Source organism: Triturus cristatus, chromosome 1_2 (genome assembly GCF_964204655.1).
Source record: "Triturus cristatus chromosome 1_2, aTriCri1.1, whole genome shotgun sequence".
Taxonomy (NCBI): Eukaryota; Metazoa; Chordata; class Amphibia; order Caudata; family Salamandridae; genus Triturus; species Triturus cristatus.
The window spans coordinates 967705002-967730980 of record NC_140580.1 but is presented as its reverse complement, the minus strand read 5'-3'; positions in this window follow the sequence as shown (position 1 = coordinate 967730980).

The following is a 25979-nucleotide window of genomic DNA, read 5'->3' as shown; positions in this document are numbered from 1 at the left end:
TTCATCAGAGGAACTTGAGGCAGCCCTTTTAATAATTGGAAGAATAGGACTATTGCAAATATTAGCAGTCGTCTCCTCAACCCCATCTTTCTCAATTAAATCCTGCACATTTTGGAACATGGCTCGCTCTTCTGCCTGCGGTATTTTATACTGAGGGACATGAGGCAAAATGGCACCATCCTTAACACGGATCGTAACAGGCGATATCTGCAACAATGCCACATCTGTGTCGCCTGTTGCCCACAGAGTGGGTGGCACATCTTTAAACTCAGCAGAAAGGGGCGCATCTTTGGACAAACACTGCTTGGCGCACACCACATCCGGACCTTCTGGAGAACAGTAAATTGTGGCATGCAACTTTTTCAATAAATCCAAGTCCATCAAATTTTCACCACAATTAGATGTCAACAAGAATGGCAAATCCACAGTAAAAGGACTGATAGTCAATGCAAAAGGTTTTGAAATGGGGTTACAACCGGTACACCAGAGAAACCTACCGAAACATTATTATGGCCAGACAGAGCCTCCCCAGGGACCAAGGAGCGAGAAATAGAACTATTTGTTGCACCTGTATCCACCAAAAAATCCTTAGCTGAACCATGCAAGTTTGCAGTAACATAAGGACCGCGCTGATCAACAGGTATTGGAACTGGTCCCTCACTCTGTCCTTGGCTGTCCTAGGTGTAAGACATTCCTGTCACTTCAACTGTATCATAATCATCATGATAATACTGTCCGCCCGAGGGTCATCGAAGTAATTATTAGCAGAACGCCCCTGTGATGCTGCTGCATTCGGAACCCTGTCTGCTCCTCCAGCTCCATGACCCCGTCCACGAAAACCTCGTCCTCTAGGGACCGCCACCTTCTACAAAAGCACAGGACACTCGCTATGCCAGTGTCCCTCCTCTTTACAATACGCACACTGATTCGGCCCTACGGGCGTAGTATTCCTACTAGTGCATGGATGCTGGCGAGCCAAACCACTACGCTCTCTACCATTCCCTCTAGAAGCCTGCTGCAACAACACCTTTATCTTCAGATGTTTATGCCTTTTCTCAGTTCTCTCCTTATCCTCATTTTCCCTGTGCTCATAATACTGTAACATATTCAAAATACCATAAGGAAAAGAAGTGGACCAGGTGCTTTTGAAAGCCTGTAATCGAGTTGCAATCTCAGGAAGCAAATTGGAAACAAATCTATTAACAAACAGTCGGACTCCTCCCTTGATAGACAAATCCTGCCCACTATAATCCAGGAACACATTTTCAAACCGAATGGAAAAAAATCAGATACAATCTCGTCCTTCTTTTGGTGACAAGCCGATAACTTGTCCCAATCGACCTTCCTCGGCGGAATAAGAGAATGCATATATGTTATAATGCGACCTGGCAAAGCAAGTATCTCTGCCCTAGGCTTGTCACCTGGCTCCCTGTCCTGATCCCATGCTTTGATTTGATCCCAAGTACCACCCAATTCCGCAACATGATCCTGTGTGTGCACTTGTCTCCAAATATCAACCGCAACTAACAAACCAAAAAACATTTCCATATCTGCAAGCATCATTACTGTGGAAGAGGCTGCCTCGGTCAATTCTTTATAATATGCAGTAGGATTTTTCCTAGGGTAGGGTAACTGAGTCTTGAGAGACAAAACTTCACTCCTTTTCCCATGGAGTATAAACCCCCTGTTCTTGGAAACGGGCTGCTTCACCAGGTCTAACAACAACATTGTGCTGGTCCCTTAACTCTAGTATCTCGGGGTGGTATATAGGATGAACCTCCGGCATCGGAAACTGACACACTGAGGTAGGGCTCCTCTCATGTAGCCTACCCCAATAAGCAATTAATGTTGTGACGCTACTAAAAACCTGATCAGGCCCCATATTAGTGACATATGCATAATCTTTAATATCATATAAAATCAGTGGTGCCGTATCTTTGAAACACTGTTCCCAAAGACCAATCAGGGTAGCAGATATATGTTTAAGGGCATGCTGTTGTACATAAGGCTCATAATCTTTCATCACATTCCACACGTCTTCCACACTGTAAATGGGATTTTGAGCCCACTGGGCAGCCTAATTTGCCACTACCCTCTTTTCATTATCGCCCATATCCAACCGCACTAACGTCCGTCCCATTCGTTCCTTAAATTTCATCCAGTCTGGCTCCTCAAAGCCACGTAATACTGTCCCACTACTCAGTAATGTCGGGGAGTGAAGAACAGAGTGGGAGCAGCAACAGAAGTAACAGGCACCAACGTAGCTGCTGTCTTCATCGTATGCGTAAGAGCTGGCGAAAGGGACGCTGAAACAATGGACGAGGCAGGGGTACTGACAGTCATCATTGTTGCCGCAGACAGCGAGGATAAATAAAAGACAGGAGGAGATGTGGTAAAAACAGTCGGATCAACAGTCACAAGAGCAGCAGTAATGGGGGCAGAAGGAGCAGGCGGCTGAGGCTTTGAAGGAGCAGCGGGATATATCCCCTGCAGGGCATGTGGAGGTCGAGTATCTAATAATTCCTCCGCAAAAGTATCATTTTCTCCCTGGACCACATGAGATTTATCAATCTGTAATCGAAATCTCCTATCTTCACTTTCGATCCCTATCTTTTGCTTCTCTCTATCATGTGCCACATCTTTCTGAGTCAATGTTTGCATTCTCATCTTTCGCGTCTCTTTCTCTGCTTTCATTCGTCTCTGCTTAGCTTCCTTTTGCCACGTTAGAAGAGAATCAAACATAGACTGCCTACTTCGCTTTGCAAACAATTCTTCCTGTAAGAAAACAATCTTTTGTTCATCAAAAGTGCCTGTCATTGTCCACTGTAACTCAGCGTTGTCCCTCGTATATTTGCTCCATAACGTACTAAACATAATAGGGCCAAGGCCATGCTTCACACACATATCAGAATTCGGATTGCCTTCTGGAGGCGCTGGCTGACTTTCTTCCAATCTTGCATCAGTAGAACAACAACGGCAGCCCAAACAAAACAACTTGCTAAAGCCAGGCCTTCACAAAAGAAAACAAGTTCACTATTTATGCCTGGCAAAAGGTTTTCAAACACTTTTGAGTTTTCACCCAAAAATCGGTCCTCAGATCATGCCAAATACAAACCAAAATGTTACCATATCCACAAAGAACCAAAACAAACTCACCTGATGTATGCAGGTCAAACAAATGTTTTCTCCACTGCCGACTCTTCGGACCAAACGGTCAGATCCAAGGGTTTTGCCGTTCAGGACTTCAGTCAGGGTGACCACTGGGCGAGGCACCGTCCGGTGGGACAGACAGAGCAGCTGCGATTTCAGGAGCTCTCTCGTGCAGGGATCCCTGATCCGCCCTGACGATAGCCCCGACCTTCCCACCCGTCCGCGGGAGGGGATGGGTCACTCACCCAAAGGAGTCCCTGTTTGGGCGCCAACTGTAGGAAGTGGCCCGTTTAGGGTCACTCGGGTCACTCTCGACCACCTCTCAGCCTTCCATACCAAATGAAGAATCGGTCAGACAGTAGAGAATACAAACTAAGTATATGTTTATTCAGATACACTCGAGAGAATCCCCGTCTACCCAGTCGCTTAGGGGTGCTGCAGAGAGGACTGACTTCAGCAAACATAGTGATACATTATGTACATTTCAGAACCAAAGAAGGCCCACCCATAATGGAACTTTCTGAGCAGGTGCAACTAACACAAAGAAGTACAGTAGGATGAGTTTTGATTCTGAGGCCAGGCACACAGTATCTCTTAGCCAAGGTCACCCTGCCCTTGCCTGCCTCTAGACTAGTGGGAGAAATCCTCTATCCAGTGGGAAAGGTATGCGCTAATAAGAACAGTGCGTTAATTAGCAGAGTAGGCCTAACCTTGAAGAAACAAAACTTTCCACTGCCTGCTTTACCAGGAGACAATAATCAGTCAGTGGCATAAGTCAAATTGGCGACTAAACATAAAATGGTGCCGCAAATGCTAACTTATATAAAACAGTGCACGGACAGAATAGCAAAAACATTTTCATTTCATCTCTCCCTCCTTTTAGCATTCGCTAACATATTTAGGTGGTGGGCCAACAAAACATAACAGGCTTGTGGGCAAAGGGACTTCAGTACTCGGAACAGTCCACATACTCAGTATCAGATATAGAAGCTGCAAGGGATTATGTAGAACCAAAAATCCCTTTGTCAATGTGCATCATTTCTTCGATGCTTTTCTGTGACATAATTGCTGCATTAGTATCATGAACTGACATTTTCGGCTTGGGGGTGAGGATAGTGACGCAATAGGAGCAGCAAGCTGGGAGACATTGTATGCAAAGGCAACAGGTGAAGAAAATACCAGCAACCACAGCTAGAATAATGAGGATTTTCCAACCCCAAAGATGTGAGTATGTTCCAAAACCACCCTGATAATGTCCAAGTACCTGTCTCTTAATGTATGTCAGACGAAAGCCTATGCAATTTTTGTATAGCTGCATATACATTGGGAGCGTGATCAGGGATGTAAGCACACCAGCTGCTGCCGATGATGCGACAGGCCCCACCCCTATCTGCAAGTATAATGTCTAACACCATCCGGTTCTGTAAAGTGACTAATCTCATAGCCTGAACCTCAGCAGAGATGTTTGTCAATATTCTTGCAGTTGTATTGATAACCCCCTCATCAACTCTTGTTAACCGACAAAGCTAAAGACTATTAGCCATGGAGCCCCAATGGGTAGCAGGCCTTTGATAGCATCCCCAAATTGCTGTGCAGTGGTGTCTGTCTGATCTATATCTTTGGTGTGAACAGACCTTTTTTAATCAGAACAGGAATGTGCTCCTACATTGCAACTGATGATCTCTATGATAGTTGGGCGGGGTAACATATACGGAAGGAAGGAGATAAGAGAGATAACAAGTGCCTGATCATCCCCTCTGAAGCCAGACATAAGTTTGGGATCCACAAACAAAATAAACATTATGGGGTGGAATCAAAGCGGACTATTAATCTTTGTCAGACTATAGGTGTAATTGCACTTACTCTCCCCCACCTTTACCTCCCCGGTCCCCTGGACACAGAAACTAGCTGTTGTATTAACCACGGACACCGGTATCAGTTTGTCCTTGGTAACATTGGAAGCTTGGATAGATTGAACCTGTAAAAATCAGACATTTCCATTCTAAGCCATGTTTCGTTTTTCACTTTTTCGTATATCTTCATACTGGATTTGGGGGATAATGTACCAGAGGTCCCTTGTCCTGCTGATCCCATAGGAGTAAACCCTTGATGAAAACGTATATACTCTACCACAGTGCGAGAATCAGCAGATGTTATTCCTATAGTAGAGAACTGGAAATGATAGTGCACCATGCTAAACAATTGAAACCAACCTTCACGGCTCCCAATATATGACAATGGCATGGACAAAAAATTGTCACTCTATGAGTAAGTGAGTGGAGCAATCCACAAACCCAACAATTAGTTGTAATGGACACATCATCGGCCTGATGCAACATTTGTACAAATACATTGCCTGTTTAAGACTTTCTATGCTCGTCTTTTTGAGCGGCCAAAGTAACAAAAATGTGCTCAGGGGGAGTGGTAGTAGTACCTACCAAGGAGTGCACACTAAATTTCTCATCCAGGAACCAAGATACTCCAGGTATTGTTGCTAGTACCATTACAACTAATAATATGCAAATTATTTTACTCTTTTTTGACCAACCCTTGATCAAACGCGGTGGTGCAAATGGCTGGTCCTCCTCAGCCACAGGTCGAACAAAAGGATGCATGATTAGGCAAAGAAAGAAGTGCTACGAAAATGATAATAAAGGCAAGTGTTCCCAGTGTCCGCCTGAGCCTCACTGGTACAGGCTCCTATTGTTCATCAACGCTAGCGCTCTTGAGCACAGGCGGTGGAGCTTGCTCTGTCCTAAGCTTTCGATGAATCCCACGATGATCAGGATAATGTACCCCCCACAGGAGAGCACATGTAACTTATCCTATCCAAGGTCATGAACAGTGCACAAATCTCACGTCACCCTAAACTGACTCTGTTGGTACCACAGCAAAGTACACCCTAACTTACAAAGTCCATCCCTGTCTAATCTGACTTCTCCTTTTGTGCACTATAACCAGGTCGAGGACACAAATTGTACCTGGTGACTCCAAGCACAGAGGAGTCAACAAATTGCGGCTCTTTAAAGGCTTGGATTTTTGGGGGGACCCCTGCTTAGCACGTCATCATTCTCAGTATCCGTTTGGGTCCACGTTCATTTTGCGTCACTGAAGGGGATGAACTGAGCGACCTTTTCACACTCAGTGTCCCCAACGCCAACAGCGACCCATTGGTCATAAGGTAAGGGTAGAGGCACTTGCTTACAATGAACACCATGGATCCAGTTCTTTCGGCCAGCAACCTTGACTGCGCTTCTGGTGGCCAGACGGACCTGCTCAGGTCCCTTCCAGCGCGGCTCCAAACTCTTTTTCCACTGAAAATGTCTCACAAGGCTTCAATCACCAGGCTGAATATTGTGTCCAGGCCCCTCTGGTATATCTGGGACAGTGTCCCGGACCCGTTGGTGAATAGAACGCCAATTTTCAGTTAACTGGCACAAGTAGTCTGTCAACAATTGAAACTAAATATCAGAGAACCTCCGAGGACGCGGGACGCCCCAAACATTTGTGGGGCATCCAAACACGATCTCGTAAGGTGACAGTCCTGTTCTAGAATGTGCTGTTGTTCTTGTTGACAAAAGAGATAGTGGTAGAGCATCTGGCCACTTTAAACCTGTACTTTCCTGGATCTTTGCTAATTTCAGTTTGAGAGTACCGTTGTACTTTTCAACCAAACCTGCTGACTGGGGGTGATTTGCAGCATGAAATTTCTGTTTTATGTGCAAACCGTCACAAATTATCTGTATGACTTTGGCATTAAAGTGACTTCCCTTATCACTCCAGATCAAATGGGGCAAGCCAAAGCGAGGAAAGAACTTCTTCAGGAGTACCTTTTCAGTCCCAATGACTGTATTTTCTTTAGTGGGGTAAGCCTCAACCCATTGACTGAATGCACAAACAACCACCAACACGTACTTCAAATTGTTAACCCTGTCCAATTCAATGTAATCTAATTGAAGAACCTCAAAAGGAAAAGTGGGTGGTGCAAAATTGCCGGGTGGTGTAGGGGTACCTTTCCCAGGATTGTGCATCATGCACACCATGCAATATTTAACTAAATGTGCAGCTGTTTTGGGAATGTTGTAATTTTGCCATACAGGGTCTAACAACTTGCAAATAGCCATGAGCCATAGTGACCACAGGAAGAACATATGCATCTGGCAACATCAACCTTTGCTTCCCTGACTTGTCAATCCAACATCCCTCATCGTTCAATTGTGCTGTACTTTCTTGCCATACGGCTAGTTCTTCTATGGTAGCCTCGCTTTGGATTTCCTTCACATATTCAAGCGTGTCCTTAAACATAGCACCTTCAGGCACCCACCTAGCAGGACCGGCCACAAACATTCTCTGCATTTTATTCTGTGCTGTTTCCTTAGCTGTGTGATCATCGTCAGTGATCTTTCTGTGGGCGTAACACTTAACTATTGTCAACTTCTTAGGGAGTGTCAAAGCAGATAAAAGCCTCAATATAAGGGGACCATTTTGAATCCTTGTGCCATGGGAAGTAAGGAATAACCCTGGGCAACGAACTCCGCTCCACTAGCGGAGTTTGCGGAGATTTGTTAACTACGCATTCCATGAAAAACACGGAATTCAGGCAAAACTTTGTGTTTCTCCACATAGCGGAGTCAGCTACTAAACTGCACTCACAAATATTTTATAAAGCAACCTTACATGCTAAAAAGCATATAAAGAATTCACAACGGTGAACTTTGAAAATGAAAAATATCAGACAATGAGAGAGGTGATGATTTTGGGGTCCCCCCTTACCTAGGGGGAGGACCAAGCAGATGCCTCGAACACAAAAGCATTTCATGCAGAATGATTCAATGGTGATCCCATCCTCTTAGGACCACCCCAAGCACAGTTAAGGGCAAACATACAATCCCAAACAAAGGCCCTGCAAAGCATTATGGGACGAGATTAGCAGTGGCCAGTGAATATTATGGTATCAAATATCAAAAGAATTCTACAAAGAGCTGGAGTTCTACTAGTCGTTACTAGGTGTCCCTCACGAGTCAAATGCGAAAGCATTGAAATTATTTCAACAAGCTGCAGTTCAACTAGTCGTTGCTAGGTGTCCCTCAAGTCAAATGCTTTTGCATTTGACTCATGAGGGACACCTAGTAACGACTAGTGGAACTGCAGCTTCATGAAAGGGTTTCAATGCTTTTGCAATTGACTCGTGAGGGACACCTTGTAACGACTAGTGGAACTGCAGCTTGATGTAATAATTTCAATGCTTTTGCATTTGATCCATGGTGTGCCCGATGCAATAACAATTTAACTGTACTGTCCCTGCAGCCTTGTTCTGTATCAGAAGCGATGAGGAGGTCATCAACATACTGAAGAAATATATTACCCGCAGGAAGTATAAGGGAGTCCAATTGGGCCTTCAAAGCTTGACCATAGATACTTGGACTTTCAGTATAGCCCTGAGGGGCTCGACAGAATCTAAAGCTACTGCCGCCTAGTGTAAACCGAACAGATACCTGCTGTCTGGATAGATAGGAATACTAAAGACCGCATTTTTTAAATTAATAACAGAAAAGAACTTAGCAGAAGAGGGAATCATTGTCAGGCGAGTGGTGATGTCAGGAACAACCGGAAACTGGGGAATCACTATTTTATTAACCTCGCGCAAGTCAATCACAAAACAATAAACATCTGCAAGTTCATCAGAGGAACTTGAGGGAGCCCTTTTAATAATTGGAAGAATAGGACTATTGCAAATATTAGCAGTCGTCTCCTCAACCACATCTTTCTCAATTAAATCCTGCACATTTTGCAACATGGCTCGCTCTTCTGCCTGCGGTATTTTATACTGAGGGACATGAGGTAAAATGGCACCATCCTTAACACGGATCGTAACATGCGATATCTGCAACAATGCCACATCTGTGTCGCCTGTTGCCCACAGAGTGGGTGGCACATCTTTAAACTCAGCAAAAAGGGGCGCATCTTTGGACAAACACTGCTTGGCGCACACCACATCCGGACGTTCTGGAGAACAGTAAATTGTGGCATGCAACTTTTTCAATAAATCCAAGTCCATCAAATTTTCACCACAATTAGATGTCAACAAGAATGGCAAATCCACAGTAAAAGGACTGATAGTCAATGCAAAAGGTTTTGAAATGGGGTTACAACCGGTAACCAGAGAAACCTACCGAAACATTATTATGGCCAGATAGAGCCTCACCAGGGACCAAGGAGCGAGAAATAGAACTATTTGTTGCACCTGTATCCACCAAAAAATCCTTAGCTGAACCATGCAAGTTTGCAGTAACATAAGGACCGCGCTGATCTACAGGTATTGGAACTGGTCCCTCACTCTGTCCTTGGCTGTCCTAGGTGTAAGACATTCCTGTCACTTCAACTGTATCATAATCATCATGATAATACTGTCCGCCCGAGGGTCATCGAAGTAATTATTAGCAGAACGACCCTGTGATGCTGCTGCATTCGGAACCCTGTCTGCTCCTCCAGCTCCATGACCCCGTCCACGAAAACCTCGTCCTCTAGGGACCGCCACCTTCTACAAAAGCACAGGACACTCGCTATGCCAGTGTCCCTCCTCTTTACAATACGCACACTGATTCGGCCCTACGGGCGTAGTATTCCTGCTAGTGCATGGATCCTGGCGAGCCAAACCACTACGTTCTCTACCATTCCCTCTAGAAGCCTGCTGCAACAACACCTTTATCTTCAGATGTTTATGCCTTTTCTCCGTTCTCTCCTTATCCTCATTTTCCCTGTGCTCATAATACTGTAACATATTCAAAATAACATAAGGAAAAGAAGTGGACCAGGTGCTTTTGAAAGCCTGTAATCGAGTTGCAATCTCAGGAAGCAAATTGGAAACAAATTTATTAACAAACAGTCGGACTCCTCCCTTGTTAGACAAATCCTGCCCACTATAATCCAGGAACACATTTTCAAACCGAATGGAAAAAAATCAGATACAGTCTCGTCCTTCTTTTGGTGACAAGCCGATAACTTGTCCCAATCGACCTTCCTCGGCGGAATAAGAGAATGCATATATGTTATAATGCGACCTGGCAAAGCAAGTATCTCTGCCCTAGGCTTGTCACCTGGCTCCCTGTCCTGATCCCATGCTTTGATTTGATCCCAAGTACCACCCAATTCCGCAACATGATCCTGTGTGTGCACTTGTCTCCAAATATCAACCGCAACTAACAAACCAAAAAACATTTCCATATCTGCAAGCATCATTACTGTGGAAGAGGCTGCCTCGGTCAATTCTTTATAATATGCAGTAGGATTTTTGCTAGGGTAGGGTAACTGAGTCTTGAGAGACAAAACTTCACTCCTTTTCCCATGGAGTATAAACCCCCTGTTCTTGGAAACGGGCTGCTTCACCAGGTCAAACAACAACATTGTGCTGGTCCCTTAACTCTAGTATCTCGGGGTGGTATATAGGATGAACCTCCGGCATCGGAAACTGACACACTGAGGTAGGGCTCCTCTCATGTAGCCTACCCCAATAAGCAATTAATGTTGTGACGCTACTAAAAACCTGATCAGGCCCCATATTAGTGACATATGCATGATCTTTAATATCATATAAAATCAGTGGTGCCGTATCTTTGAAACACTGTTCCCAAAGACCAATCAGGGTAGCAGATATATGTTTAAGGGCATGCTGTTGTACATAAGGCTCATAATCTTTCATCACATTCCACACGTCTTCCACACTGTAAATGGGATTTTGAGCCCACTGGGCAGCCTAATTTGCCACTACCCTCTTTTCATTATCTCCCATATCCAACCGCACTAACGTCCGTCCCATTCGTTCCTTAAATTTCATCCAGTCTGGCTCCTCAAAGCCACGTAATGCTGTCCCACTACTCAGTAATGTCGGGGAGTGAAGAACAGAGTGGGAGCAGCAACAGAAGTAACAGGCACCAACGTAGCTGCTGGCTTCATCGTATGCGTAAGAGCTGGCGAAAGGGACGCTGAAACAATGGACGAGGCAGGGGTACTGACAGTCATCATTGTTGCCGCAGACAGCGAGGATAAATAAAAGACAGGAGGAGATGTGGTAAAAACAGTCGGATCAACAGTCACAAGAGCAGCAGTAATGGGGGCAGAAGGAGGAGGCGGCTGAGGCTGTGAAGGAGCAGCGGGATATATCCCCTGCAGGGCATATGGAGGTGGAGGTCGAGTATCTAATAATTCCTCCGCAAAAGTATAATTTTCTCCCTGGACCACATGAGATTTATCAATCTGTAATCGAAATCTCCTATCTTCGCTTTCGATCCCTATCTTTTGCTTCTCTCTATCATGTGCCACATCTTTCTGAGTCAATGTTTGCATTCTCATCTTTCGCGTCTCTTTCTCTGCTTTCATTCGTCTCTGCTTAGCTTCCTTTTGCCACGTTAGAAGAGAATCAAACATAGACTGCCTACTTCGCTTTGCAAACAATTCTTCCTGTAAGAAAACAATCTTTTGTTCATCAAAAGTGCCTGTCATTGTCCACTGTAACTCAGCGTTGTCCCTCGTATATTTGTGCCATAACGTACTAAACATAATTGGGCCAAGGCCATGCTTCACACACATATCAGAATTCGGATTGCCTTCTGGAGGCGCTGGCTGACTTTCTTCCAATCTTGCATCAGTAGAACAACAACGGCAGCCCAAACAAAACAACTTGCTAAAGCCAGGCCTTCACAAAAGAAAACAAGTTCAGTATTTATGCCTGGCAAAAGGTTTGCAAACACTTTTGAGTTTTCACCCAAAAATCGGTCCTCAGATCATGCCAAATACAAACCAAAATGTTACCATATTAACAAAGAACCAAAACTAACTCACCTGATGTATGCAGGTCAAACAAATGTTTTCTCCACTGCCGACTCTTCGGACCAAACGGTCAGATCCAAGGGTTTTGCCGTTCAGGACTTCAGTCAGGGTGACCACTGGGCGAGGCACCGTCCGGCGAGACAGACGGAGCAGCTGCGATTTCAGGAGCTCTTTCGTGCAGGGATCCCTGATCCGCCCTGACGATAGCCCCGACCTTCCCACCCGTCCGCGGGAGGGGATGGGTCACTCACCCAAAGGAGTCCCTGTTTGGGCGCCAACTGTAGGAAGTGGCCCGTTTAGGGTCACTCGGGTCACTCTCGACCACCTCTCAGCCTTCCATACCAAATGAAGAATCGGTCAGACAGTAGAGAATACAAACTAAGTATATGTTTATTCAGATACACTCGAGAGAATCCCCGTCTACCCAGTCGCTTAGGGGTGCTGCAGAGAGGACTGACTTCAGCAAACATAGTGATACATTATGTACATTTCAGAACCAAAGAAGGCCCACCCATAATGGAACTTTCTGAGCAGGTGCAGCTAACACAAAGAAGTACAGTAGGATGAGTTTTGATTCTGAGGCCAGGCACACAGTATCTCTTAGCCAAGGTCACCCTGCCCTTGCCTGCCTCTAGACTAGTGGGAGAAATCCTCTATCCAGTGGGAAAGGTATGCGCTAATAAGAACAGTGCATTAATTAGCAGAGTAGGCCTAACCTTGAAGAAACAAAACTTTCCACTGCCTGCTTTACCAGGAGACAATAAGCAGTCAGTGGCATAAGTCAAATTGGCGACTAAACATAAAATGGTGCTGCAAATGCTAACTTACATAAAACAGTGCACGGACAGAATAGCAAAAACATTTTCATTTCATCTCTCCCTCCTTTTAGCATTCGCTAACATATTTAGGTGGTGGGCCAACAAAACATAACAGGCTTGTGGGCAAAGGGACTTCAGTACTCGGAACAGTCCATATACTCAGTATCAGATATAGAAGCTGCAAGGGATTATGTAGAACCAAAAATCCCTTTGTCAATGTGCATCATTTCTTCGATGCTTTTCTGTGACATAATTGCTGCATTAGTATCATGAACTGACATTTTCGGCTTGGGGGTGAGGATAGTGACGCAATAGGAGCAGCAAGCTGGGAGACATTGTATGCAAAGGCAACAGGTGAAGAAAATACCAGCAACCACAGCTAGAATAATGAGGATTTTCCAACCCCAAAGATTTGAGTATGTTCCAAAACCACCCTGATAATGTCCAAGTACCTGTCTCTTAATGTAAGTCAGACGAAAGCCTATGCAATTTTTGTATAGCTGCATATACATTGGGAGCGTGATCAGGGATGTAAGCACACCAGCTGCTGCCGATGATGCGACAGGCCCCACCCCTATCTGCAAGTATAACGTCTAACACCATCCGGTTCTGTAAAGTGACTAATCTCATAGCCTGAACCTCAGCAGAGATGTTTGTCAATATTCTTGCAGTTGTATTGATAACCCCCTCATCAACTCTTGTTAACCGACAAAGCTAAAGACTATTAGCCATGGAGCCCCAATGGGTAGCAGGCCTTTGATAGCATCCCCAAATTGCTGTGCAGTGTTGTCTGTCTGATCTATATCTTTGGTGTCAACAGACCTTTTTTAATCAGAACAGGAATGTGCTCCTACATTGCAACTGATGATCTCTATGATAGTTGGGCGGGGTAACATATACGGAAGGAAGGAGATAAGAGAGATAACAAGTGCCTGATCATCCCCTCTGAAGCCAGACATAAGTTTGGGATCCACAAACAAAATAAACATTATGGGGTGGAATCAAAGGCGGACTATTAATCTTTGTCAGAATATAGGTGTAATTGCACTTACTCTCCCCCACCTTTACCTCCCCGGTCCCCTGGACACAGAAACTAGCTGTTGTATTGACCACGGACACCGGTATCAGTTTGTCCTTGGTAACATTGCAAGCTTGGATAGATTGAACCTGTAAAAATCAGACATTTCCATTCTAAGCCATGTTTCGTTTTTCACTTTTTCGTATATCTTCATACAGGATTTTGGGGATAATGTACCAGAGGTCCCTTGTCCTGCTGATTCCATAGGAGTAAACCCTTGATGAAAACGTATATACTCTACAACAGTGCGAGAATCAGCAGATGTTATACCTATAGTAGAGAACTGGAAATGATAGTGCACCATACTAAACAATTGAAACCAACCTTCACGGCTCCCAATATATGACAATGGCATGGACAAAAAATTGTCACTCTATGAGTAAGTGAGTGGAGCAATCCACAAACCCAACAATTAGTTGTAATGGACACATCATCGGCCTGATGCAACATTTGTACAAATACATTGCCTGTTTAAGACTTTCTATGCTCGTCTTTTTGAGCGGCCAAAGTAACAAAAATGTGCTCAGGGGGAGTGGTAGTAGTACCTACCAAGGAGTGCACACTAAATTTCTCATCCAGGAACCAAGATACTCCAGGTATTGTTGCTAGTACCATTACAACTAATAATATGCAAATTATTTTACTCTTTTTTGACCAACCCTTGATCAAACGCGGTGGTGCAAATGGCTGTTCCTCCTCAGCCACAGGTCGAACAAAAGGATGCATGATTAGGCAAAGAAAGAAGTGCTACGAAAATGATAATAAAGGCAAGTGTTCCCAGTGTCCGCCTGAGCCTCACTGGTACAGGCTCCTATTGTTCATCAACGCTAGCGCTCTTGAGCACTGGCGGTGGAGCTTGCTCTGTCCTAAGCTCTCGATGAATCCCACGATGATCAGGATAATGTACCCCCCACAGGAGAGCACATGTAACTTATCCTATCCAAGGTCATGAACAGTGCACAAATCTCACGTCACCCTAAACTGACTCTGTTGGTACCACAGCAAAGTACACCCTAACTTACAAAGTCCATCCCTGTCTAATCTGACTTCTCCTTTTGTGCACTATAACCAGGTCGAGGACACAAATTGTACCTGGTGACTCCAAGCACAGAGGAGTCAACAAATTGCGGCTCTTTAAAGGCTTGAATTTTTTGGGGGACCCCTGCTTAGCACGTCATCATTCTCAGTATCCGTTTGGGTCCACGTTCATTTTGCGTCACTGAAGGGGATGAACTGAGCGATCTTTTCACACTCAGTGTCCCAAACGCCAACAGCGACCCATTGGTCATAAGGTAAGGGTAGAGGCACTTGCTTACAATGAACACCATGGATCCAGTTCTTTCGGCCAGCATCCTTGACTGCGCTTCTGGTGGCCAGACGGACCTGCTCAGGTCCCTTCCAGCTCGGCTCCAAACTCTTTTTCCACTGAAAATGTCTCACAAGGCTTCAATCACCAGGCTGAATATTGTGTCCAGGCCCCTCTGGTATATCTGGGACAGTGTCCCGGACCCGTTGGTGAATACAAAGCCAGTTTTCAGTTAACTGGCACAAGTAGTCTGTCAACAATTGAAACTAAATATCAGAGAACCTCCAAGGACGCGGGACGCCCCAAACATTTGTGGGGCATCCAAACACGATCTCGTAAGGTGACAGTCCTGTTCTAGAATGTGCTGTTGTTCTTGTTGACAAAAGAGATAGTGGTAGAGCATCTGGCCACTTTAAACCTGTACTTTCCTGAATCTTTGCTAATTTCAGTTTGAGAGTACCGTTGTACTTTTCAACCAAACCTGCTGACTGGGGGTGATTTGCAGCATGAAATTTCTGTTTTATGTGCAAACAGTCACAAATTATCTGTATGACTTTGGCATTAAAGTGACTTCCCTTATCACTCCAGATCAAATGGGGCAAGCCAAAGCGAGGAAAGAACTTCTTCAGGAGTACCTTTTCAGTCCCAATGACTGTATTTTCTTTAGTGGGGTAAGCCTCAACCCATTCACTGAATGCACAAACAACCACCAACACGTACTTCAAATTGTTAACCCTGTCCAATTCAATGTAATCTAATTGAAGAACCTCAAAAGGAAAAGTTGGTGGTGCAAAATTGCCGGGTGGTGTAGGGGTACCTTTCCCAGGATTGTGCATCATGCATACCATGCAATATTTAACTAAATGTGCAGCTGTTTTGGGAATGTTGTAATTTTGCCATTCAGGGTCTAACAACTTGCAAATAGCCATGAGCCATAGTGACCACAGGAAGAACATATGCATCTGGCAACATCCACCTTTGCTTCCCTGACTTGTCAATCCAACATCCCTCATCGTTCAATTGTGCTGTACTTTCTTGCGATACGGCTAGTTCTTCTATGGTAGCCTCGCTTTGGATTTCCTTCACATATTCAAGCGTGTCCTTAAACATAGCACCTTCAGGCACCCACCTAGCAGGACTGGCCACAAACATTCTCTGCATTTTATTCTGTGCTGTTTCCTTAGCTGTGTGATCATCGTCAGTGATCTTTCTGTGGGCGTAACACTTAACTATTGTCAACTTCTTAGGGAGTGTCAAAGCAGATAAAAGCCTCAATATAAGGGGACCATTTTGAATCCTTGTGCCATGGGAAGTAAGGAATAACCCTGGGCAACGAACTCCGCTCCACTAGCGGAGTTTGCGGAGATTTGTTAACTACGCATTCCATGAAAAACACAGAATTCAGGCAAAACTTTGTGTTCCTCCACATAGCGGAGTCAACTACTAAACTGCACCCACAAATATTTAATAAAGCAACCTTACATGCTAAAAAGCATATAAAGAATTAACAACGGTGAACTTTGAAAATGAAAAATATCAGACAATGAGAGAGGTGATGATTTTGGGGTCCCCCCTTACCTAGGGGGAGGACCAAGCAGATGCCTCGAACACAAAAGCATATCATGCTGAATGATTCAATGGTGATCCCATCCTCTTAGGACCACCCCAAGCACAGTTAAGGGCAAACATACAATCCCAAACAAAGGCCCTGCAAAGCATTATGGGACGAGATTAGCAGTGGGCAGTGAATATTATGGTATCCAATATCAAAAGAATTCTACAAAGAGCTGGAGTTCTACTAGTCGTTACTAGGTGTCCCTCACGAGTCAAATGCGAAAGCATTGAAATTATTTCACCAAGCTGCAGTTCAACTAGTCGTTGCTAGGTGTCCCTCAAGTCAAATGCTTTTGCATTTGACTCATGAGGGACACCTAGTAACGACTAGTGGAACTGCAGCTTCATGAAAGGGTTTCAATGCTTTTGCAATTGACTCGTGAGGGACACCTTGTAACGACTAGTGGAACTGCAGCTTGATGTAATAATTTCAATGCTTTTGCATTTGATCCATGGTGTGCCAGATGCAATAACAATTTAACTGTACTGTCCCTGCAGCCTTGTTCTGTATCAGAAGCGATGAGGAGGTCATCAACATACTGAAGAAATATATTACCCGCAGGAAGTATAAGGGAGTCCAATTGGGCCTTCAAAGCTTGACCATAGATACTTGGACTTTCAGTATAGCCCTGAGGGGCTCGACAGAATCTAAAGCTCCTGCCGCCTAGTGTAAACCGAACAGATACCTGCTGTCTGGATAGATAGGAATACTAAAGACCGCATTTTTTAAATTAATAACAGAAAAGAACTTAGCAGAAGAGGGAATCATTGTCAGGCGAGTGGTGATGTCAGGAACAACCGGAAACTGGGGAATCACTATTTTATTAACCTCGCGCAAGTCAATCACAACACAATAAACATCTGCAAGTTCATCAGAGGAACTTGAGGGAGCCCTTTTAATAATTGGAAGAATAGGACTATTGCAAATATTAGCAGTCGTCTCCTCAACCACATCTTTCTCAATTAAATCCTGCACATTTTGCAACATGGCTCGCTCTTCTGCCTGCGGTATTTTATACTGAGGGACATGAGGCAAAATGGCACCATCCTTAACACGGATCGTAACATGCGATATCTGCAACAATGCCACATCTGTGTCGCCTGTTGCCCACAGAGTGGGTGGCACATCTTTAAACTCAGCAAAAAGGGGCGCATCTTTGGACAAACACTGCGTGGCGCACACCACATCCGGACGTTCTGGAGAACAGTAAATTGTGGCATGCAACTTTTTCAATAAATCCAAGTCCATCAAATTTTCACCACAATTAGATGTCAACAAGAATGGCAAATCCACAGTAAAAGGACTGATAGTCAATGCAAAAGGTTTTGAAATGGGGTTACAACCGGTAACCAGAGAAACCTACCGAAACATTATTATGGCCAGATAGAGCCTCACCAGGGACCAAGGAGCGAGAAATAGAACTATTTGTTGCACCTGTATCCACCAAAAAATCCTTAGCTGAACCATGCAAGTTTGCAGTAACATAAGGACCGCGCTGATCAACAGGTATTGGAACTGGTCCCTCACTCTGTCCTTGGCTGTCCTAGGTGTAAGACATTCCTGTCACTTCAACTGTATCATAATCATCATGATAATACTGTCCGCCCGAGGGTCATCGAAGTAATTATTAGCAGAACGACCCTGTGATGCTGCTGCATTCGGAACCCTGTCTGCTCCTCCAGCTCCATGACCCCGTCCACGAAAACCTCGTCCTCTAGGGACCGCCACCTTCTACAAAAGCACAGGACACTCGCTATGCCAGTGTCCCTCCTCTTTACAATACGCACACTGATTCGGCCCTACGGGCGTAGTATTCCTGCTAGTGCATGGATGCTGGCGAGCCAAACCACTACGTTCTCTACCATTCCCTCTAGAAGCCTGCTGCAACAACACCTTTATCTTCAGATGTTTATGCCTTTTCTCCGTTCTCTCCTTATCCTCATTTTCCCTGTGCTCATAATACTGTAACATATTCAAAATAACATAAGGAAAAGAAGTGGACCAGGTGCTTTTGAAAGCCTTAATCGAGTTGCAATCTCAGGAAGCAAATTGGAAACAAATTTATTAAGAAACAGTCGGACTCCTCCCTTGTTAGACAAATCCTGCCCACTATAATCCAGGAACACATTTTCAAACCGAATGGAAAAAAATCAGATACAGTCTCGTCCTTCTTTTGGTGACAAGCCGATAACTTGTCCCAATCGACCTTCCTCGGCGGAATAAGAGAATGCATATATGTTATAATGCGACCTGGCAAAGCAAGTATCTCTGCCCTAGGCTTGTCAACTGGCTCCCTGTCCTCATCCCATGCTTTGATTTGATCCCAAGTACCACCCAATTCCGCAACATGATCCTGTGTGTGCACTTGTCTCCAAATATCAACCGGAACTAACAAACCAAAAAACATTTCCATATCTGCAAGCATCATTACTGTGGAAGAGGCTGCCTCAGTCAATTCTTTATAATATGCAGTAGGATTTTTCCTAGGGTCGGGTAACTGAGTCTTGAGAGACGAAACTTCACTCCTTTTCCATGGAGTATAAACCCCCTGTTCTTGGAAACGGGCTGCTTCACCAGGTCTAACAACAACATTGTGCTGGTCCCTTAACTCTAGTATCTCGGGGTGGTATATAGGATGAACCTCCGGCATCGGAAACTGACACACTGAGGTTACGCTCCTCTCATGTAGCCTACCCCAATAAGCAATTAATGTTGTGACGCTACTAAAAACCTGATCAGGCCCCATATTAGTGACATATGCATGATCTTTAATATCACCTCCTGAGGCGACAAGCCGGGAGGTTCTCTTTCGCACTCTTGCCCTGATAACTTTTTAAAACTGTAATTCTTGTGTTACCTGTTTTAACAGGATTTTAACCTTGTGCCCTGTTTAAAAGCATTGTAGCAGCTTTGTGCATTGTGGTTGGCGCTCGCATTCCCCACAGAGCCCTCATTGTAGTCCGTCCTACCTTGGAAGGTGCCTCATTGCTCCCGCGACCAGTCGCTCTCGGGCGGCTCTCAGCTGAGCATCGACGCTGAGAGCTCGCTCCCGGAGAGGCGACACAGGTTTTTGGCGGCCATTTTGGGGGTATTGGAGCGCGCGGACGCGCTCTAGTCTTTTACTTAAGGGGATGACGTCCCCTCCGCACAGCGGACGCGCATTGCGGACGGGCCGGACTCAGGCCGGAGTCATGCCAGAGTCCTGCCCGTCTGCGCTCGTCAGCACGAAGGAGGCGCTAGGGGCTAGGGATGCTGCCCGGCGTCCTCGCTCCCCATCCTGTTCCCGAAGGTACTCAAAGGACTTTCTCAGACCGCCTATGTTAAAATGTCATCACAAGTGCACTCCTGTACACTTGTGTCGTGGTGCGCATTGTACATGTCTGAAAGAATCGGCGCAAGCCATCCAGGTTCCAGACACTAACACTCGCTTGAAATCAGGGATACAAGAGCCCACATTCCCCCCGAAAGAATCAGGCTACCTTATTAATGCCCGTTCCCTGGTCAAAAATAATATAGCCTTTAGAGACTTCGTATCCCAAAGAAAACCCTCTTGGGTTTTCGTATCGGAAACGTGGGGTTCGGACTCAGCTGGCCCTGATTTGCTTAATGCTCTCCCTGACGGCTACACTATGGTAAGACAGGACAGAGAGGGCTGAAAAGGGGGCGGAATTGGCATTATATATAAGACTGCTTTTACCTGCCGTACTGAGTCTCTTCCCTCTCCTCACAACACTTTTCAGGCTATGTTTTTCTCTCTCAGTTCCTCTCCCTCAGAAATTTTTTCAGGGATTCTTATCTATAGACCTCCAGGCCCCAGATCCTCGTTTTGTTCTGACCTTTTGGAAGTTATAGAGCCTTTTCTTAACAGGCCCTCCCTTACTATTCTTGGGGATTTTAATTTCCATCTGGAAAATAGTAATTCCAGTGATACGTCATCTCTTGTGGATCCATTGGCCTCTTTTAATCTACTCCAAAAAGTTTCTTCCCACACTCACATTGCCGGTCACACATTGGATGGGGTGTTTACGAATGATTCTAGGTTAGAGGTGGGTCCACTTCTTCCTCTCTCCTGGACTGATCACTATGCAGTCTCCATGAAATTCTCTTACTGTACCTCTTATGCTCTCAGAAAAGACACAAACTGCTGGGTGCAGAAGAGAAATTTCCGGAGCCTGACTGACCAATCCCTGGGCCCCTTTATTGCTAACTTTGAGTCCTTTCCCTCACAGGATATCGACTCATCAGCACGGGAACTTGCAAATACCATCGCGAAGGCAGTGGACTCCCTGGCCCCCCTTAAATCAGTATACTGTGCTAGGAAACATCCTACGGCCCCTTGGTATTCTGACTCCCTTAGAACTCAGAGGCAGGCATGTAGGAGGCAAGAAAGGCTTTGGAGATCCCAGCCCGATGCCGAAGGTCGGACCATACACAGAAAGCTTCTTAAAATCTACAAAGCGGCGGTGCTGGATGAAAAACAATCCTATTTCTCCAACCTCACCTCCTCTCTTACCTCCCTCGGAGACTTGTTTAAAATTGTGGACACCTTATCTTTTATTCATCACCCTGACCCTATAGTCCCTTCACAAGAACTCTGTGATCAAATCTCTTCCTTTTTTCACACTAAAATTTTAAATATTCACACAGCCCTCCAGGCAGATAACCTTACACGGCCTTTCCCCTCGGTTTTGGGTAATACTGTTCCCCCTGCGGAAACTTATTCCAGTTTTCCTCCTCTTACAGCCCTGGACCTAGAGAGACTTTTGGACTCCCTTAAGTCAGGCTCGCTTCTTGACCCCTGCCCGCTCAAAATCTTAAAAACTTGTAAGGCTACCTTAATGCCCCCCATGCTGGCAGTCATGAATAGGGCCATATCCAGTGGGACTTTTCCATCCTCCTGGAAAACAGCCATTGTAAAGCCCCTTCTGAAGAAGACCACCTTGGAGGACCCTGAGTTCTTAAAAAACTTCCGCCCCATTTCTTTGCTTCCTGCCCCGGCCAAGATGTTGGAGGCCCACCTGAATTTCCATCTTAGCTCCTTTCTGGATAAAATCCGCCAGCTTGATCCATCTCAGCATGGTTTCAGAAGGGAGCACAGCACTGAGTCAGCCCTTACGGTGGTGGTTAACAACATCCGCGCCAAGGTCGATAGGGGTCAGACTACGCTGCTGATCCTGCTCGACCTCACCGCGGCTTTTGACACCCTGTCCCCCTCCATCTTGGCCTCCCGTCTCAGTGATATGGGGGTGGAAGGTCTGGCTCTCAGTCTGCTTACCTCCTTCCTCAGTAACAGGGAGCAAAGGGTCAAATTGGGTGACTTCCTCTCCACTGCCAAGCCTTTGCATTGTGGGGTCCCACAGGGCTCTTCCCTGAGCCCAACACTTTTCAACGTTTATGTGGCCCCACTTGCTAGGCTTGTTAGATCTTTTGGTCTGGAAGTACTCTCGTACGCCGATGACACCCAAATTATGGTCTCCCTGTCTCAATCCATTGGATCTACAGCCCTCAATTTTAGGAACTGTATGGAGGCCGTGGCAGGCTGGATGACATCTAGTTTCTTAAAATTGAATGGGGAAAAAACGGAGATTCTGGTGTTCGGGAGTAATAACAAGGTGTGGTCAGCCGACTGGTGGCCATCGACTCTGGGAATCTGCCCCCAGCCCTCCCTGGCTGCCCGTAACCTGGGAGTCCTATTTGACACCTCTCTTACCTTTGATAAACAGGTAAATAGGACTGTTTCCACCTGCTGTGGGGTTTTAAGGGTGTTGAGAAAGCTCACCCACTACCTCACGCCCGACGCCCGGAAACTAGTCTCGGTTGCTCTTCTATCTTCGCGCCAAGTCTATTGTAATGCCCTCTACCTCGGGATGAACAACAATCTGGTCCACCGGTTGCAAGTGGTTCAGAACGCGGCAGCAAGGTTCGTTGTTAATGCCCCTAGGCGTTCCTCGGGAACCACGATCAGGAAACATCTCCACTGGCTACCGGTGTATGCCAGGATAAAATTCAAAACTCTGATCCTTATTCATCGGGCTCTCCATGACGCAGGGGCCGAGGGCATCAGGTCTCTCCTGTCCTACTACACCCCAGGCAGGGCTCTGCGATCCACCAGTCTAAAGTTGTTAACCGTCCCCCGGGTTGTGAAGGCAAGGTGGGGAGGCAGGGCCTTTTTCGCCCTTGCCCCCAGACTTTGGAATGAGCTTCCCCTTGACCTTAGGAATCAGGAATCCCCTATTTTGTTTCGTCGAGCACTTAAAACTCTGCTCTTCTCCGAGGCCTATCCCTAATGTTTCTTTCCTGCTACTTGACTGATTGTTTTTACATCTTCTGCGCCTTGACGCCCTTGGGCAAAGTAGCGCAATACAAATCTCTTATCAATCAATCAATCAGTGGTGCCGTATCTTTGAAACACTGTTCCCAAAGACCAATCAGGGTAGCAGATATATGTTTAAGGGCATGCTGTTGTACATAAGGCTCATAATCTTTCATCGCATTCCACACGTCTTCCACACTGTAAATGGGATTTTGAGCCCACTGGGCAGCCTAATTTGCCACTACCCTCTTTTCATTATCTCCCATATCCAACCGCACTAACGTCCGTCCCATTCGTTCCTTAAATTTCATCCAGTCTGGCTCCTCAAAGCCACGTAATGCTGTCCCACTACTCAGTAATGTCGGGGAGTGAAGAACAGAGTGGGAGCAGCAACAGAAGTAACAGGCACCAACGTAGCTGCTGGCTTCATCGTATGCGTAAGAGCTGGCGAAAGGGACGCTGAAACAATGGACGAGGCAGGGGTACTGACAGTCATCATTGTTGCCGCAAACAGCGAGGATACATAAAAGACAGGAGGAGATGTGGTAAAAACAGTCGGATCAACAGTCACAAGAGCAGCAGTAATGGGGGCAGAAGGAGCAGGCGGCTGAGGCTGTGAAGGAGCAGCGGGATATATCCCCTGCAGGGCATATGGAGGTGGAGGTCGAGTATCTAATAATTCCTCCGCAAAATTATCATTTTCTCCCTGGACCACATGAGATTTATCAATCTGTAATCGAAATCTCCTATCTTCACTTTCGATCCCTATCTTTTGCTTCTCTCTATCATGTGCCACATCTTTCTGAGTCAATGTTTGCATTCTCATCTTTCGCGTCTCTTTCTCTGCTTTCATTCGTCTCTGCTTAGCTTCCTTTTGCCACGTTAGAAGAGAATCAAACATAGACTGCCTACTTCGCTTTGCAAACAATTCTTCCTGTAAGAAAACAATCTTTTGTTCATCAAAAGTGCCTGTCATTGTCCACTGTAACTCAGCGTTGTCCCTCGTATATTTGTGCCATAACGTACTAAACATAATAGGGCCAAGGCCATGCTTCACACACATATCAGAATTCGGATTGCCTTCTGAAGGCGCTGGCTGACTTTCTTCCAATCTTGCATCAGTAGAACAACAACGGCAGCCCAAACAAAACAACTTGCTAAAGCCAGGCCTTCACAAAAGAAAACAAGTTCACTATTTATGCCTGGCAAAAGGTTTGCAAACACTTTTGAGTTTTCACCCAAAAATCGGTCCTCAGATCATGCCAAATACAAACCAAAATGTTACCATATCCACAAAGAACCAAAACAAACTCACCTGATGTATGCAGGTCAAACAAATGTTTTCTCCACTGCCGACTCTTCGGACCAAACGGTCAGATCCAAGGGTTTTGCCATTCAGGACTTCAGTCAGGGTGACCACTGGGCGAGGCACCGTCCGGCGGGACAGACGGGGCAGCTGCCATTTCAGGAGCTCTCTCGTGCAGGGATCCCTGATCCGCCCATCCGCCCTGACGATAGCCCCGACCTCCCCACCCGTCCGCGGGAGGGGATGGGTCACTCACCCAAAGGAGTCCCTGTTTGGGCACCAACTGTAGGAAGTGGCCCGTTTAGGGTCACTCGGGTCACTCACGGCCACCTCTCAGCCTTCCATACCAAATGAAGAATCGGTCAGACAGTAGAGAATACAAACTAAGTATATGTTTATTCAGATACACTCGAGAGAATCCCCGTCTACCCAGTCGCTTAGGGGTGCTGCAGAGAGGACTGACTTCAGCAAACATAGTGATACATTATGTACATTTCAGAACCAAAGAAGACCCACCCATAATGGAACTTTCTGAGCAGGTGCAGCTAACACAAAGAAGTACAGTAGGATGAGTTTTGATTCTGAGGCCAGGCACACAGTATCTCTTAGCCAAGGTCACCCTGCCCTTGCCTGCCTCTAGACTAGTGGGAGAAATCCTCTATCCAGTGGGAAAGGTATGCGCTAATAAGAACAGTGCATTCATTAGCAGAGTAGGCCTAACCTTGAAGAAACAAAACTTTCCACTGCCTGCTTTACCAGGAGACGATAAGCAGTCAGTGGCATAATTCAAAATGGCGACTAAACATAAAATGGTGCCAAAAATGCTAACTTACATAAAAGAGTGCACGGACAGAATAGCAAAAACATTTTCATTTCATAACTATACATATTTTCTTTGTAATTTTAAGACATATACAAACATTCTACTTTAGATGGGATTTTTAAAACTACATATCATTTTTATTTCTTATTTAGTGCTATATATTTAAATTAAGTAAATATTTTATTCAAAATTAAGTTAATGATGTTGTAGCATTTTCATCTTGTTTTACTTTTAAAATAAATATTAGCATCAGGTACAATAATTCCACACTCTTATATTTTCACCTGGGAACATACTGGCTGGTCTAACCTACAGATCTATACTGGAGAAGATGTCCTGCTTACCTACCAGTAATATTAATTGAAATGACTCCATGCTTTCTTTATCACAGTCCTTTTTCTTTTTTTTTTTAAAACGCTTTGTTGAAGAAAATCCTAAATAAATGACATAAAGTACAGCTATCAGTAATATTATCAGTATCGATTGTATATAGAGCAATAATAGTTATGCAACTAAAATAACAATATAAGTTAAACAATAATACAAGCGACATCAATAAAATAAGGAATCTAAAACATGTTCAATGAAAAACACAGCATTTTATAATTTCTTGAGAAAATTCTCAATGAGAAAAGAAAACAAGAAAGAGAAAGAAAACAAAGGAATTAAAGGAGAAAAGAGCCTTACCAGAAGGGAAAAAAAGGTAGCGAAAAAATCAATCCTAAGTGTAAGACTTTTAAGCAT